The sequence below is a fragment of the Neolamprologus brichardi genome, chromosome 19 (assembly GCF_056152115.1).
Source record: "Neolamprologus brichardi isolate AB-2024 chromosome 19, ASM5615211v1, whole genome shotgun sequence".
NCBI lineage: Eukaryota > Metazoa > Chordata > Actinopteri > Cichliformes > Cichlidae > Neolamprologus > Neolamprologus brichardi.
This window is the reverse complement of record NC_142122.1, coordinates 888,081-905,136: the sequence shown is the minus strand read 5'-3', so window position 1 is coordinate 905,136 and position 17,056 is coordinate 888,081. Positions and strand designations below refer to the sequence as shown.

General features: G+C 48.1%; 1 protein-coding gene across 9 annotated transcripts in view; it reads right to left on the bottom strand.

The window, feature by feature from the left end:
• Positions 1–14,615, bottom strand: part of myt1lb (myelin transcription factor 1-like, b) — a 116,481-nt gene extending 101,866 nt beyond the window's left edge. For 4 of the 9 annotated variants that reach the window (XM_087832704.1, XM_087832707.1, XM_087832708.1 and 1 more), the window contains exon 1: positions 8,717–9,149. The gene's annotated coding sequence lies outside the window, so the exon portion shown is untranslated. Of the gene's footprint in view, positions 1–5,262; positions 5,315–8,716; positions 9,150–9,210; positions 9,396–14,536 lie in introns of those variants that run through there. The other 5 variants (XM_087832697.1, XM_087832699.1, XM_087832698.1 and 2 more) reach the window with 5 other exon arrangements.
• Positions 14,616–17,056: the final 2,441 nt, after the last annotated feature.

Genomic DNA, 17,056 nt, shown 5'->3' with positions numbered 1-17,056 from the left:
CTCAACTCTCGCGGCCCGGTACCAGTCCGAGGCCCGGGGGTTGGGGACCGCTGCCTTTGACCACCTGATTTTGGCAACAAGGCGTGTCGTGCCCACAGATGCCACAGACTCCAACTGACGACATCGTTCACCACTACAAATTTCGTATAATATTTCGTAAAAGTCATAAAATCACTTTTACGAAATATTATATCGTAGTGAGCGTGTGTGTCACGGACACTTTGTTTTATGGGGACATTCAGAGTTCGACTCCCGGCTTGTAGTTTGAAAGACAGACGCAGGTACCTGCTAATTAGTGCTCAATAACATCCAATTAAAATCCTCAAATCTCACTCAGCAAACTGGAGCTCCGCCTTCTTGGGCGGTTTGTTAGTACAGGAACCTCACAGCAGCCATGGTATCGGTCAGATGATGTCATTAAAAATGCTCCAAAGGCACAAACACGTCCCAGAGGTCCAGCTCAGGGGAAGCTAGCAAACAGCTAGCAGCTACAACCGCCTGTGTCTGCACCTGTCAAAGAGGCCACGCCCCTAATAACGTAAACTTTAAGCCTTAATTCAGTGTAAACAGCTGTTATGAAAGGGGAAATGATATATAGCCACCATTTTCTGTATCAGGCTGTTAACGTGTTTATTGTAACACGGGGACTGACGCCCTGCTGGACATTAGAGGAACTGCAGGTTTCAGTTGAGGCTTATTCTGATCTTTTCTCTTATTCTCCTGAAACAGTGAAATTAAACATAACACATGTGAGTTTAGTTACAGCAGCAGAGGCAGACGAACTGTTCTTACCCCGATGTCTCGGTCCTGAGATTGCTCTGTGTGATTCATATATTGATAACCGAGCAACACGTCACAAAAACCAGCAACAAAAACACAATTTCAGGACTCCAAACGAGGCGATTGATTCAGCTCAAAGGCGCGACACAAACCCAGATTAGCCCGACGAGTTCGGAGCTCTGTTTGTTTGCCTGACACAATCCCGTCTGCGTCGGAGTTTGATTTTCGGAGCGAGGCGTGAGCGCTAAGTGGTCACAACTGAAGCCAAATCATTGTTTCCCCAAACAAAAGCTGCATGTTCACGAAACACAGCTATTGATCTGCGCCGTGTTGCCCAGACTACGCCACACCGTCAATATTTATGCACCCGTGTCTGTTTATGTTCCAACTGTTGCATATTTGCATGTGTGTGTGCACGCGTGCCCCTCCCCCGCCACCGGTCTGCACATTCAGTCCTCGTGCGAGCGCTTGTGCGCGTCAGACGGGCCGTCAGTCCTAAAGAGGGCCGCGGCGCTGTCACGCCATGACACCTCTCATTTGCTGCTGCTCCTGTGAAGCGGAGCTGAAGGCAGAGGTCAGGCCACCCTCGCAGAGACGCGCCACTCAGAGCACATCATGTCCGCCCGCCGCCGTGCTGCAGCACCGGGGCATCAGCACGCACGAATCAATCACAAATACATTTGCATACACACACACACACACACACACTAAACATTTATCTGTGCAACAAAATAGCATCATGCTTCCTTCATGCTTCCTTCTCTCCTTCCTCTTTCATGCATCCATCCTCCCTTCCTCCTTCCTGCATATTTAATTCCTTCCTTCCCTTAATGCATACTTCTTCCTTCCTTTCCTCCTTCCTCTCTGTATACTTCACATCATTAGTTCCTTCCCTCCTTCTTTCTGTCCTTCCTTCATCTTGTATGTCTTCTGCTGTCCATCCTTCTATTCTTCCTAACATTATGCATACATGCTTCCTTTCTCCCGAATCCTTAATACCTTCCTTCCTTGCAGACTTTTGTTCTTCCTTCCTACAAGCTTCTCTTCTTTCTTTGTGTATTTCTTTGCTCTGTGATTTCCTTTCTTCCAGGATCTCCTTTACTTCCTGTATATTTCCTTTCTTCTTCCACACTTCCTGCCTTGCTTCCCTCCTTCCACAATTCCTTCCTACCTGAAAGCTTCCTTGCTTATGTCCTTTTATATTTCCTTCTTTCCTCCCTGTATCTATCCTTCCTATGCTGTATCCTTCCATTTCCCTGTCTGTTTACTTCTTTACTTTCTTTTGCATGCTTCCTTCCCAGTTTCTCTATACTTCCTTCCTTTCTGTAAACATCCTTCCTTCCTTAATGTATCCTTTCTTCCTTTTCCCCCTGATGCTTCCCTCTTCACTTCCTTCCTTCCTTAATCAGTCACAGATGTATTTCCTTTCCTTCGCCTGCCTCCACAGATCACTTATCCTCAGTTAAGACAACATCGTGCCTCAAATGTAGAAAACAAAGTGAGGATGATGAAGGCGGGCTGTCTGTGACCTGCGCTGGATGCTGATTGGTTATTGGTCTGTAGTTGCACACGTGCTGATTACATTAACACTTAAAAAAGGAGGAAGCAGGAGCACAGCGGCGCGTGAGCCCGAATTATTCCTGCAAAGCTACTCGGAGCAATCAGCTCGTCTCCCGACACCTCCTCCTCCTCCTCCTCCTCGCTCCTGCAGGCCGTCCATTCGTCTCGACCGGTGTCACATGCCGTCATCAATTACCCATTAGACAGTGTAATATTCACCCAATATTGCCCGCGTGTGACTGGGAGATTTTAGAGTGATCAAAACCGACAAATCTGATTTACAGCGCTGGCATAAATAAGGAGCGCGTGCCCTCCCTGATTGCCCTGCTGAATAATGGATGCCTGTTTGGTAATCATTTTCCAATATCTCGCCACGTTCCCATGGACTGCCCTGACACTTCCTTTTTTAGCTTCTCCTCCTTCCTTTCTTCCTTTTTTCAATTCCTGCCTCCTTTTACTTCTATATGTCCTTTCTCTGTACATCCTTCCTTCCTTCTTTTCTGCCTTCCTCATTTCCTTCTTTTTTCTAGATTTTTCTCTATGTTTCCTTAATTCCTTCCTTCCTGTATCCATTCATTTTCTTTGTTTGTATACTTTAATCCTTCCTCCGTATATCCTTTTTCCTTAATGTCCTTCAATATCCATATTTCCTTCCTTTGTTATTGTATCATACATCCTTCCTTCCCTTCGTTCTTTATTTATGTATGCTTTCTTCTTTCCTTTCCTTAAGCTTATCTCTCCTTCTTTGTATATGTTCTTCCTTCATAATTCCTATTTCCTTGTTTCCTTCCTATATGTCTCGTTCCTGTGTAACATCCTGACTTCCTGCCTTCATGTACACTTCCTTCCTTCTGTTCTGGTTTGTGTGCTTTTGGTCTCCTTCCTTCCTTGGTTCCTTCCACCCTCCCCATGCGGCCTCCCTCGCAGCAGTGATGTAACCGCTCTGACCCGAAGACTCTGGCGTCTTGCTTGACTTTTCGGTAATGACGCTCTGGCAGCAGCGTCATTAGCGAGGAGGCGGGTGTTGCTGTGATTGAAACATTTCCTTTAATGATTCATCGTTTCATTGTTTAGAGAGAAACGAAATGTCAACAGGTGCCAGCGTGGCCGCTGATTCGCCTGGAAAAGATCTGCAAACTAAGCCGGAGCTGAAATAAATGCGTTTCCACGGCGAGGCGGGTAAAACGGGCAGATAGACACACAAACCGAGTGGCATCAACTTTGAACTGCGGCACACAGAGATTCAATTACTCCCCCCGCCCGCCGTCCCGTCCTATCGCTGACGCTAAACGTGGTGCTAAAGCTAATTGTAATTGCATGACAAAGACTCTAGCAGTCTGGAGGTCAGCGCTTTGATGATATCATAGCGGCGCTCTAAACAGCTGCTCCTCACCTCTTTGTAATATTCTTCAAGGCACCGTCGTGGCTCTAATGGGAAAAGGCCAAAGCAGGTTATGAAAATCCTTATTTACAGCTCGCTGCCGGGCTGTGTGAAGTAGGTCACAGCGGCTCCTGAAATGGAACCAGCTCGGCTCACGCCGTTTAATTCTTTCCTTTTGAATGCTCGCCGCCGTGCAACGGCACAAACACGGTGTTTGCGCTGGGTAAGAGCATCCGACCCCCCGTTAGCGTGTCTGCAGCCTGTGGGAAAGTCCGGTTCTGACCCGCCGGAGCAACAACAACACTGGAGGTGACTCCAGCTGTTCATCGCGCTCGCGTTCGACTCACGTTATTATAACTTAGACGTGAGAAATGCACGTTTAACACACGCAGCGCGTCCGCTGATGTGTGAACACGGGAACAAGCAGCTGTAACCGTGACGCCGCCGCCGCGGCCTGCTGATCAGGCAGGTTAACGCGGCGCTCCCGCAGCCTCATCAGGCACGCCGTCGCACGCTCGCACATCTCTTACAGCACGTCAGCCGGTCGGGGTAGGTGTGGGGCCGGCGTCGTCCCCCGAGGTGATGGATGCCTGTGGCAGGCTGTTATGCCACAAGGTGAAAATGTCCATTAATCAGCCGCACTTCCTTCACTGCCTCGGCGTTCCCATTACCAGCGCACTCCAAGCAGCCTGATTGGTTTTTAATTGGCCTGCCCGCCAGGAGATAGATCGCGTTTTCCCCGAGGAACGGCACGAAGGTGTGTGTGTGTCTCTGCAGGGATACCCACACTGAAACTCCCTGCACTCTGTTTTCTGTGGACCTTTTTCACACGGGGGGACGGACGACCACATCCAGGTGGTAACCGCCACGTGTAATACGATTTTTTATCCACTAACAAGCGGTTTAACCTTTTGCTGTCGGACTTCAGTCCTGACACGACAGCTAACAGTTACACGAGTGCTGATATTCTAATTACACATCCAAAACCTCCCATTTCCTCATTTCCTCCTTTACCAAAACATGCCTTCTTCCCGTTTCCTTTACGCCTCCTTACTTCCTGTCCAGTATCCTTCCCTACCCCCCATTTTCTTTGTTTATGTGTCCTTTCTTCCTAACTTCCTGTATACTTCCTTCTTTCCTACCTTACTTCTTATAAGCTTTCTTCCATCTTGTATGCTTTTCCTTCCCATTTCCTTCCTGTAAGCCGTACCTCCTTCCTGCTCTACAGCATTCTTCCTTCTTTCCTTCCTTTCTCCTCCCCTTTATATCATTGCTCCCTGCATGCTTCCTTTCTTCGCTTCCTTGATATATCCTTTTTTCCTCACTTTCTGTGTTACTTCCTTCTCTTTCAGTCTTCTGTAACCTTCCTGTGTACTTCCTCTTTCCCTCGGTGTTCTTCCTGTTTACTTCTCTGCATGTCTCCTTGTTTCATTCACTCTTTCCTGTATAACTGTAGATGTTTTGCACACAGTTAGATTTGCATGTAAACGACGGGGCAGAGGAGGGAGGTGTTGGAGCAGCGACTTTGTGATCATAATAACCTTCGATATGAATTGTTGGCTCGTGTCACCTCGTCCCGTCACCATCACGTTGAATACAGCAGCCTGGAAACGCTGCTGATGTTTTACAGTATCTGCTGCAACTCGTGAATCCAGCTCCGACTGATGAGCGGCATAATTAATCAGCCGCCGCAGGAGTGCGCGTGCGAAGGACGCGCGAGCGGCCACATCCTACACCGAGTAGATGTCGGCATCGACGACGTGTCGGCTCGAATCGATCAATCTCCCCTCTGCCCGAGCCCGTCACGGAGACTGATTGGAAGACCGCATTGATTCCCACAAAGACACGCGCAGCGAGCTCGGAACGATCCGAACGAAAATCCACATCGTGATTAAAGGTTTGAGCCGAGATCGGCCGCTGCCGAACCTGCGACTCATCCCGAGGAACGAGAGCGCCGGCGGTGCAGACCAGGGTCACCTGATCCACACGCTCTTTCATCAGTAAACTCACACACATGCACGGCCGACATCATCGTTTCCACTCCCAGATTTTGCCGAGTGTGGACGCAGACGTTCCACAATTTCATCGTTTGCACATAAAAATTTCAATTATGAAGAAACAAACAGAGCGTGAGGTGAGAACAAAGGACGCCGATACGCAGCTACTACAGCACCTCAAACACCTGTAACAACAATACTAATGATGATGATGATGATGATCCCGATCAGCTTCAGGATGAAGGAAATGATCAATTCGACATTTGAATAAGAAATAAATCAGCTGTTTTGTTTTTCACGGTAAGCTGAATAAAAAAACAGATATTTTAACTGTTAACTTTATAAACAGGAGTGTGTGTGGGAGTCCACGGGTCCACAGTGAGTGGAACGCTGACGCTGTGCCGTCACACTGATTATTTTCTTCTACAGGAATCTTCAGCATGTGTTGCATAATCAGGTTCATGTTAAAGGAACAGACGTGCTGCAGACGACGTGAAACTGCGTCTCCCAGAAACGATTCACAGACGAGAATCATCGAGAATCGTTTTTCCAAACTTCATTTTTAATTTCGGACGCCGTTTCCCCGCTCTCGCTCACAGCAGCGGCAGCTCGTGCTGCAGTCGCCTCGTTCGGAGCGTTTCACATTCCCGCAGCCGTCAGCTGGCCTACGCCGCTGATCCATCTCTGCAACGGCACATTGCACATGCATCTCTGCCTTTAAATACACTTTACGTCGTTTTATGATATGAAACAATAAAAGCATCAAACACAGAAACGCTGCCTCATTGTGAGTCGTTCATCAAACTCTCACTTTGTTTATTCTGCGATTTCGTTTGAGCGTAGAAACAGCGCGAGATGATAACAGAGATTATCTGCGTCGCTAACGTGTCACGGTTTCATTTTTCTGCTTCCTGTATGAGAAAAACGTTATTTATCTCAGTAGGACACGCCTCACACGCCTGCAGAAACATGCGCGTCACAGATGAACCGACAAATTAAAAAACCACCCGACGTGAACCTTCAACCACAGAGCGCGTTTCTCTTGAATCCATCGATCGCGCTCGCCAATAATCGGGTTTTCACCCTCCCTTTAACGAGCGGCTCTGATTGCGGGTTGACTGTCCACAGGGGGCGCTCTGACATCGCCGTCAGTGAGCTGGAGTGAATACGAATGGTTTTTTCACTACAATAGAAACCTGCAAATAGAATCTTTTCTACTGTCTCGAGCTCTCCTGTCAACAACGTCCACACAGTGAGCTCGAGAGCGCCCCCTGTGGAACAGGAAGTGAGCAGAGCTCTGATTGTACTAGAGGTTTTGTGGCTTTAATTCCTGCCTCACTCCCCTCGAAAGAGGCGCCGCCTCCTAGTGGGGAGAGGTGGTATAACACGCTGAAAGAAACGGGTTTTTAAATTTTTTAGTATTTTGCAAACGCCTAAGGAGGGCGAGTCGAGCGCGTCCTCGCTCGTGTCTCTAAATGCACGTCAGCGTGCGACCACACAGTCATGCTCTGTGTTACCGCGCGCCGCAGTTCTGCTAAGCCTGCATGTTCGTGTGGGATCCAGCCATTCAACATGGAAGCTAATATTAGCACGCAGCTGCCCCCACACCCCCACCCTGGCGGCTGCATGAAGGGGATCCCCGGGAGGCTTTTTCCTGCTCGTTCATTAGGCTGCCGAGCAGTAAAGACCCCCACCCATGTCCTCGCCGACGCCGTGACTCGTTACACTGAGTCCACGTTCAGCATCAACACCTGACTTCCTCTCTGACGAGCCTCCCCGGCTTCTTTCACTTTCACACCACACAGAGGAGGAGATGGGAGGGGGGAGGAGGGGGTTCCCGCAGTGTTGGTCTCAGTCAGACCAGGTAGCGTGCTTTCCCTCTATAATTTAATCACATTCAGCTGTCTCGCTGTCCTCGGCTCGCTCTGCAAAGCGCATCAGCCACGCGCTCTCTCTCTAACAAGCACGCCGTCTCCTTCCTGCCGCCGTTTCAGGAACATCCCGGAGAACACGGCTTCACCTCAGCTCGCCGAGCGGCTCGGCTCAGAGATTCTTACTGTAACTGTAGTTTCACAGGTTTGAGATGACTTCACACTAAAGTCAGGACTGAGACTGCTCCGGGCTTTTTAGGGGATTTATTAAGTTTTTATTCCATTTTGTGCAGAAAACAAAAAAACAAAGAAAGAAATCTTCACTGAACTTATTTAGAGTCTCTCAGGTTGGCATCACTTTACCTCTGAATCACAGATTAACTCAACTCAATCTCAGATTTGAGGAACACAAAGGATAAACCTGCTGAACTACTGACACCGGCCGATAAATGAATCCCTGCCTGCACACACTTTCACTTTGAAAACACCGACGTGTCAGACGACTCGGTCTGGACTCCTCTCCAGATGTGTCCGAGCGACGCCTCCATCCTGCGCTCACAAACACTCACCGTGGAAGCAGCAGAGCTTTGTTTGTCATGACAGAATGAAACGTGTTGCAGTGCATCTGTGTGAGTGTGTGCAGACACACATCAACATCTGCATCAGGAGGACGAGCAGAGCGAAGGGACAGCATGTGCTGGAAGTTTGAGCTGAACTTCAGATCGCCTCGCTCAGCCTCGTCCATGAAGACGTCAGAGTGACAGCACATGTGCGTGCGAATCAAAGCGCTCGAGAACAGAAACATGGAGGAAATCTTGCAATAATCCAGCATTCAGCAGCATAAAGATGAGACACGTTTCCAGCAAACACAGCGCGAGCGTGCAGAGCAGCACTCAGCACCAAACTTCCACAACAAACTTGTGAAGCATGCAAGTTTCTTCACGATACCTGACGCAACAACAGCCGACTGCAGCAACATGACAGAAACAAAGCCCGACGATACGACACCGGAGCGACCGCGAGGCTCTGATTCAGCCGAAACGCTCACTGTGCCGGGCAGCCGATCGACATCGCACCGTCACGTCTACGGGCAGAAACACGAGAAGCCGTTAACGGGCAGGAGTTACCTTCCAGCTGCAGTCTTCTCAGTAAACTTTTCCTCCTGCTCTCCCGGCTTCAGCCTCTCCTTTATTTCTCTCACTGCAAAGTTGCGCTCTCCTCCTGCATGCAAATCATTTTTACGACTTGAGAGATGTGACCGGCAATGAGGGAAGGAGGTGGAGAGAGCGCGGAGAGCGAGAAAGGATGACAGAGGGGTGGAGGAGTGGAGATAATGGTTGGAAGGCAGACGACCAATGGGGCCCAGAGCCTGATGGAAAAAAGGAATCAGGACACACCAATGAGGAGAGAGAGAGAGAGAAGCAGGTATGGCAAGAGCGCGGTCGGGAGGAGACGGCGTAACGCAGACCGAGAGAGACACTGAGGGAGAGAGAGAGCGAGCAGAGCAATAAGAGAGAGAGAGGGAGGGCGGGAGAGGGAGAGGAGAGGGAGAGAGGCGAGGATCCCAGGCGAAATGGAGAGAAACGCTCAAAAAAACCATGGAAGGAAGAGGCTGACTTACCCGGGCGCTGCTAGTGGTATCCTTCACACGCCGCCTCGCAGACTCACACACACACACAGAAGCGGCGATAGAGGCGCACGCCGCTCCGCCGTCGCTGAGACCGACCAACAGAAAAACAACAAAGGAGAGAGAGGACTTCCAGAGCGGCTGGTGTACCCTGAAGGAGTGTGTGTGTGTGTGTGTGTGCGTGTGTGTGTGCGTGTGTGCGTGTGTGCGTGTGTGTGTGTGTGTGTGTGTGTGTGTGTGTGTGTGTGTGCGTGTGTGTGTGCGTGTGTGCGTGTGTGTGTGTGTGTGTGTGTGTGTGCGTGTGTGCGTGTGTGTGTGTGTGTGTGCGTGTGTGTGTGTGTGTGTGTCTGTGTGTGTGTGTGTGTGTGCGTGTGTGTGTGCGTGTGTGCGTGTGTGTGTGTGCGTGTGTGTGTGTGTGTGTGTGTGTGCGTGTGTGTGTGTGTGTGTGCGTGTGTGTGTGCGTGTGTGCGTGTGTGTGTGTGTGTGTGTGTGTGTGTGTGTGCGTGTGTGTGTGTGTGTGTGCGTGTGTGTGTGTGTGTGTGTGCGTGTGTGTGTGCGTGTGTGCGTGTGTGTGTGTGTGTGTGTGTGTGCGTGTGTGCGTGTGTGTGTGTGTGTGTGTGTGTGTGTGTGTGCGTGTGTGTGTGCGTGTGTGCGTGTGTGTGTGTGTGTGTGCGTGTGTGTGTGTGTGTGTGTGTGTGAGGAAGCTCGGAGGAGATGCGGGGACCACTGAAGGAAGCTGAAAGCTCGTCTCTCTGCATGTATGTCCTCCAACACTCTCTCTGCCCCCCACATACATTTATTCAGGGCTGCAGACGGTCTGCTCCCAGAGCGAGAGCTTCCCACGGGCCCTGCACGGGCACACATGAAGGGAGGGGGAGGGGGAGGAAGAGGAGGAGGGGAGGGGGAGCACAGATACACGTTTGTGCCCTAAAAACGCTGGAATGAGCTCCACTCGTGGTTCACTGCTCGTCTGACTGGAGACACAAACAGGAAGCAAACTTAAAGGAAGTCTCTGCCTCATCGCTGGCTTGCCGTTAATTAATCCTCCTCTTCCTCCTCCTCCTCCTCCTCCACCCATCACAGGCTCCGAGGCTGGCTGAGCAGCAGAATTAAGAGAGGAGAAGAAGATGAATGAGCGTGGAAGCGGGCGAGCTGCAGCCGTGTGGAGTGCACAATAACCGGGGTGACAGTCATGTGTGGGAATAACAACACACTGATTTCCATATTTACACAGATATGCAAACACACACAATGTTAATTTGATCCCTGAGACGTCGTCATAATTAGAGTATAAATTAGCTTCGTTTCTTACTGGACAAGAGGTGCTAATTCATTCGCTCGGCCCGCTGGGGCGGCTGCATCGGGCCTCGCAGACGCTGCACACGAGCAATAACGTTTCCAAATACATTCGTGTTTGCACATAAATATTCAGAGCATATATGAAGCTCCAACAGTAAACACATCAGAAGCATCCAGCAGCATTTTACTCAACCAACAAGCTCTCTGCCTGCAGCAGCGCAGCAGGCACCGTAAGTACTCAGGGGGGCTGGGACCGCCGCTGCCCCCGGGGTGCTCCATATTACCTATGCTAATGCCAATCAGGCACAATTACTCCAGCAATCAGGCAGACCGAGGCGCTGACCCGGCAGCCCAGCATCGCTGCGCTGTGATGTTTGAATCCTGCCGTGAATCTGCTGCTCACGGAGCCTCGGCACCGAGGATCGCTTTGCTCAAACAAGAAATCCGCTGAACCGGAGGCAAGACGGCGAGTCTCGCCCAGAACGTCCCTCCATAAAGATGGAAACAGGAAGCAGTGACGGATACGTCTCTCTTTTAGGCTTTGACTGGATTGTAATTTGTTGGTAATTATTCCATAACGAGGGATAACTCAGCTGCGGGGTCAGTGACAGATTAGCCGTGATTCTTCACGGGATCTTTGAATCTTAAACATCTGCAAACCAGATGTTGGTTCAGATTCAGTGTGAGGTAATAAAGATGGAGAGCCAGCCTGACTGTGATGACATCATGAATCAGACAGGTACAGGAAGACGGGTATCCTGTTTTCCTTCTCTCTCCCCAACCAATCACAGCAGATGGCCCCGCCCCTCCCTGAGCCTGGTTCTGCTGGAGGTTTCTTCCTGTTAAAAGGGAGTTTTTCCTCCCCACTGTCACCAAAGTGCTGCTCATAGGGGGTCATATGACTGTTGGGTGTTTCTCTGTGTGTATCAATGTCGGGTCGACCTTACAGTATAAATCACCTTGAGGCGACTGTTGTTGTGATTTGGCGCTGTGTAAATAAAATTGAATAAAGAACATTTTCAAAATCTTCAAATCAGTTTAAATTACATGTAAATATATTCTACATACATTTTTAGTGACTGTTTCATATAAAATATTTGTAATCATGTTAAACTCATTTCAGTGTCAATTATCATTCAGGTCCGGCTCTCAGGAAACATCGGCACAAACAGCTGAAACTGTTCTTACAAAAAGTTCAACTTTATTTTATTTTTTGACTCTTTTTGCATGAAAACGACTGAAACTCATAATTAACGACGTGAACACTTCAGAATGTGTCACAGGCGGAGAGAACAGCGCCGGCGCCACAATCAGAGCCTGAGTATGTTTCAGACTTCAGGTGACCCTCGAGCACTGAGACGGGACCACAGTGGGATTTATCTCCTGCCGTGAAACAGGAAGTCGGACAACACCTGAAGGCCATCCACGCCAGACCGACTGAGACACCAAACAAAGCGCACACTGAACACAAACGACTGACTTCTGTTCAACTTCATCACATTAGAGACGATGATACAAACGGCTGCCCTGAAGGCCCCGCATTAACAACTCCATGTGTATCCTGATGTTAGCCTAAACCTGCTTGTTGCTAACGGTTTCATATGCACTGATGAAACAGACTGTATGATGTCATAAATATGGATTGAAGACAGACGCCTAAACCAGCAATCCTTCCCACGAACACCAGGGGGCGATGTCTGTGGACGCGTGTGAGGAGGACACAGACCCGATGACTGTATGAGCTCGGCCTCTTGTTTCAGCTCATGCTGAATAAAACGTGAAGTTTGGCCATGCCAAGGCTCAGACTCATTGGTTCCTGACCTGTGATTGACAGCTCATTAACCAATAGGTGAGCGCTTTCTGTTTGAGTGCCTCTGACGGCCCAAACCAACCACAGCTCACATTTATTATTGGGAGTCTAATAATGAAGTGACGTGCTTCACTGGAAGGACAGAGACTTTCTGTCCAAAGCTGACAGACACAGGACAGATGTGTGTCCAACAGCTGGGACGTCCACAGTCCACTGCTAACATTTGCTCGTGCAAAGAAGCACTGCAGGTACACAAACTGTAAAATCCACCAAATCAGAGCGTGTTTGTTTTCAGCTGTTTAATGAGCCGCTCTCGTCGCTCTCAGAGCTCATTCCCTCGTCACTTTGATTTAATTCAGACCGTAATGCCTCAGAGCAAAGGTTCATGGGGAAAATGTGCACCCTGAGTAATTCATGTTTGTGTCTTTACTTTCATAAATCTCTTTGTCACTGGACATCAGCATAACTGATGCTCGCTGACTGTCACTTTAATGAGCTCTCGCGGGAACACTCTGGCTCCCAGGTTGACTTTTCTGCACCTCATCATATCTAATATTGTCACAAATGAGAGTTATTATGACAAGGTTTTGTTTAAAGACATGCGACAGCACGGTTTCAGCTCCCAGCTCGTCACACGTCCACACGCCAGACGAGCGTCATTCATCAGTGTGGAGAGCGATTTGGACTCAAACCACAACTGCTGGTGAAACCTCACCAAGTGTCTTTTAGAGCAGTAAAGCAGCCACATGCTAGTTTGTAGCAGCACCCTTAGACTGAGCCTTTCAGTGCACAAACCTAACCAAGTAAATCTAAGAACATCATCCTCACCACTTCTGCATCCCTGCATAACACTTACCGAGTGCTCCTCAGTCCTTCAGTCCAACCACATCGGCTTCATTCATGGGCTGTCAGGAAGCATCGCACAATGATGTTCAATGACATCCAATCAAAATCACAGAATTTCACTGTGCACCAAAACTGGAGGTCAGCCTTCTAGTTCGATAACCTCCCGGCCAGACAGCTAACAGCTACAGCTGCCTGTGCCACCATGCACCTGCCAATCAAACAGGCCACACCCCTAAAAATGCATTCAAACAGGTGAGTCCTGACTCACTGCTGGAGCTTCAGCTATGCGGCTGATTTTCTGTCAGCTGAGGATGAATTTAATACGAGGCTCAGCAGAAATGCCTTGAAAAGCAGAAGTGAAGGTTAATAATCACACTCATCATGTTGCAAATCATTTTTCAAGTTCAAGGTTTTCTTCTCAGACGTAGAAACCACTGAAGAAGAGTCTACTTAACATAAATACCGTCTTAAATTCATCTCCTCACCTGCAATGAAAAGCGCTTGAACTATTTAGAGGCCATTTTTTAAAATCACTTATTCGCCGACTGCAGCGCATATACATCTGTAAATTTTAAAGAAAAAAACTTCCCGAGTGAAAGAAAATGAAGGGAACCCCGGCGCTGCAGCAGGGATGGAGGGAGGCTGCTGAGGTTAGAGGTGCAGCTGCTGCAGAGTGGAAGCAAGTGAGCGCCAGGCAGCCAAAGGAGGGGGAGGAAGACAATCTGTGTGTTTGGGGACTTGAGATGATAGCGTGGGAGAAGGTGAAGGCTTGTTGTTCGCTGGGACCGAGGGAGAGGAGCGGGTGGGGTTGGGGGGGAGGCGAAGAGGAGGAGGAAGAAGAAAAGAATGAGCCGAGAGAGAAATGTAGGGAGGAGAGGTTGTATTGGTGGTGTACTGGGAGTAAGAAAGAGGAGGAATAACAAGCTTCAGCCTACTTATGTACAGTACAGAGTGTGTGTGTGTGTGTGTGTGTGTGTGTGTGTGTGTGTGTGTGTGTGTGTGATACTCGGGTCTTTGGAACAGGATGACAAATGTGCCAGACATGAAAGACCAGAGCACACACAAACCCACAGGGAGCCTCTTTACCTGCGCGCGCGCACACACACACACACACACACACACACACACACACACACACAGCAGTAGCTTCAGGGGATAAACACACACACACACACACACAGCAGTAGCTTCAGGGGATAAACACACACACACACACAGTGTGTATTGCTGTGTTCGTAAGACTAGATTCGGCTCCTCATTGTTAAACCAGCACAGGGCTTTACAATCACACCTCCCCTCATTACCCACAGTCATAGACAAAAATCTGCTAATCAATATTTCCTCAAACTGAAATCAGATTCATACCTGTGAGGTGACGTGTGCTGCTCACCGAGACAAATCCACGGAGGTGTGTCACCTGATTCAGCAGGAAGTCCCCTCAGCTTAGAGGGGATTTTTTCATCTTTACCATAAAGTAAAATCCACACAAACACTGCACATTTACACTTTTACAATTCAATATAAAACATATGATATCCTGTAAGAATGTCTGTTGCACCTTATATTTCAGCTCAGTAAATATGTGATGGGTAATACACAGTATTACACATTTTCCATCACTAAATGTGTTACATCTTACTTTCGTGTTACTTAATTGCTAGCTGGACAAAGTCATTCGTTACATTACTCGTTACATTATTTTCTCGGTAAAATGTCCTGAAACTTATTGTAATAATCACCACTGAACGATATAAGCTAAGGCTACAGCCCCACACACGCACACATCCCCACCCTAACGAGGACACAGGTGATCCTTCTCTTAGCATTTAGGTGTGAACACAAAGAAAAGATGAAACCAACACAAAGACACTTTGAAGGCGTCGTCATGGTGATTCTGCTGCAGCAGTCTGTTACCTGTTGACGTGCACGCTCTGGCTGCGGGGCTGGAGTCTGCGTACGCTCAGCTTTGACGTCACTCTGGGCTCTTAGCTAGTTAGCTACTTAGCGTTAGCATGCTGTGCATCTGTTAGCAATAGCTGTGTCCCAAAACGTCGGCTGCATCCTCCGGAGGCCGATTACGTCACAGCCAGGCGACGAAGGCTGTCCCAATTCGTCGACTCCTTCAAATGCGGCCAACAAATGCGTCCTTCATTTCCCCGAATTTGAAGGATGGGTCGGGTGTGTCCTTCGTGGCCCACCATATCCCAGAATTCATAGCGCGGCCCAGCCAAATTTCAGCTGCCAACAATGGCGGCCGCTACTGAGTTTTAAAATTACTCTTATTATTCTTTCTGGGCTACAAAATAAACTTTTAACATATTTTAAGGCGATAAAGTAGCTGTGTAACTTACAAATATCTGCTTGGTTTATCAAGACATCGCATATTTGCAAAAGTGTTTTCGGAGACGTCTGTCACCCACCAGCTTGATAGCAAGCCGGGGGGTTCAATGGTCACTCCAGCCGGCGAGAGCAGACTCCCGGCTTCATCGTTTTCAGACCCCCGCTCTTTCGCTACTCAGGTTAAACATGATATAAAAGTAACTCGGATAAAAATGTAATTGTTTGCCTTTTTTCTGTGTTTTATTTGTTCTGGAGTAAATCGGTTTGGCTGAGATCAAAGTTATTAGATTATTAGATTGAATAAAACTTTATTAATCCATCGAGTGGGTTCCTCCGGAATTTTTTCACAGCTGAATAAACGTTAAACAGAAAACTGATTAAACAGAAGTGTGACACGGTCGAGAATTTACGCCAGTGCCCTGTTATATTTTAGATAGCAAGGAGCAGACGGACGAGTTTATTAAACTCCACCGAGACAGCGGTGACGCAAATCTGAAGGCTAGACCGTCCAATTTCACAGCCTCGCACTTCCGGCCTTCTCGGTCTTTGAAGGAAGTCCTCCGAAGGATGCAGCCGATGTTTTGGGACACAGCTAATGAGCCCACATTATCTTAGCAGCTGGGCTGCAGAGAACCAATGCTAGCAAGGATATAAGGTGTACAGCCTGACTCCAAAAATGAGTCCCCGAGAAACACGAAGCAATAAGTCTGAATAATAATAAATAATATTAATAATAAAATGTTCACTGAAATATATGAAATCAAAAGTTTATTTATAGAAATAATTAACCATCAAGTATAACCAGACTGGATTAAATGTAATGTTTTATTACATTTACAGACTAATGCAGAAACATTTCATGGAGCATTCATTTTTTTCAGTGCATAAAATATCACATAATTATCTTAGAAACAACCAAGTAACAATATCAGCCAGGGTCTTTAGCAGATGAAATGATTTTGATAAATGCTACAAACTATAGAATCAAAACATCAGTAACATGACAATTATATGTCTTTTTACATTACACCATTGTTCCCATGTTTGACCAAACTGTAAGATAAAGCGATGCTCACACAGATGATAATATTCAGTCTTTCCTCTACACTCATCTAGGCAGGACACTCAGGTATATTTACAGCTAAACTATATTTGGTTATTCATTTTAGCTTTTCTCTCTTTTATTTTTTATTTGTTCAACACAGTCATCCTGTAGTTTACCACTGGACAATCCCTGACTCTTATTTTGAAAGTTTACCCTCTGAGAATCCCTTCAGTGTTTTCACACAGGCAGCTGGACCAGGGCCACTCTGACTCTTATGCTCCACGAGCCTCCCTGTTGAGAAACTTTGCATAGAGCTGTGGCGTCTGGGGAAAAAGCTCCTGACTGAGTCCTGCGAGACAAACTGGTTCAAGGAGAGGGGGCCGGACTGAGAGCAATCGGACAAGTCAGAGCTGGGAAACCTCAACAAAAAGCTGGAAGTTTCAGTCGCTCCTGTAGCCGGACCTGGGTGTGGATCTCCTGGGAGCAGAGCCTGAGACTGA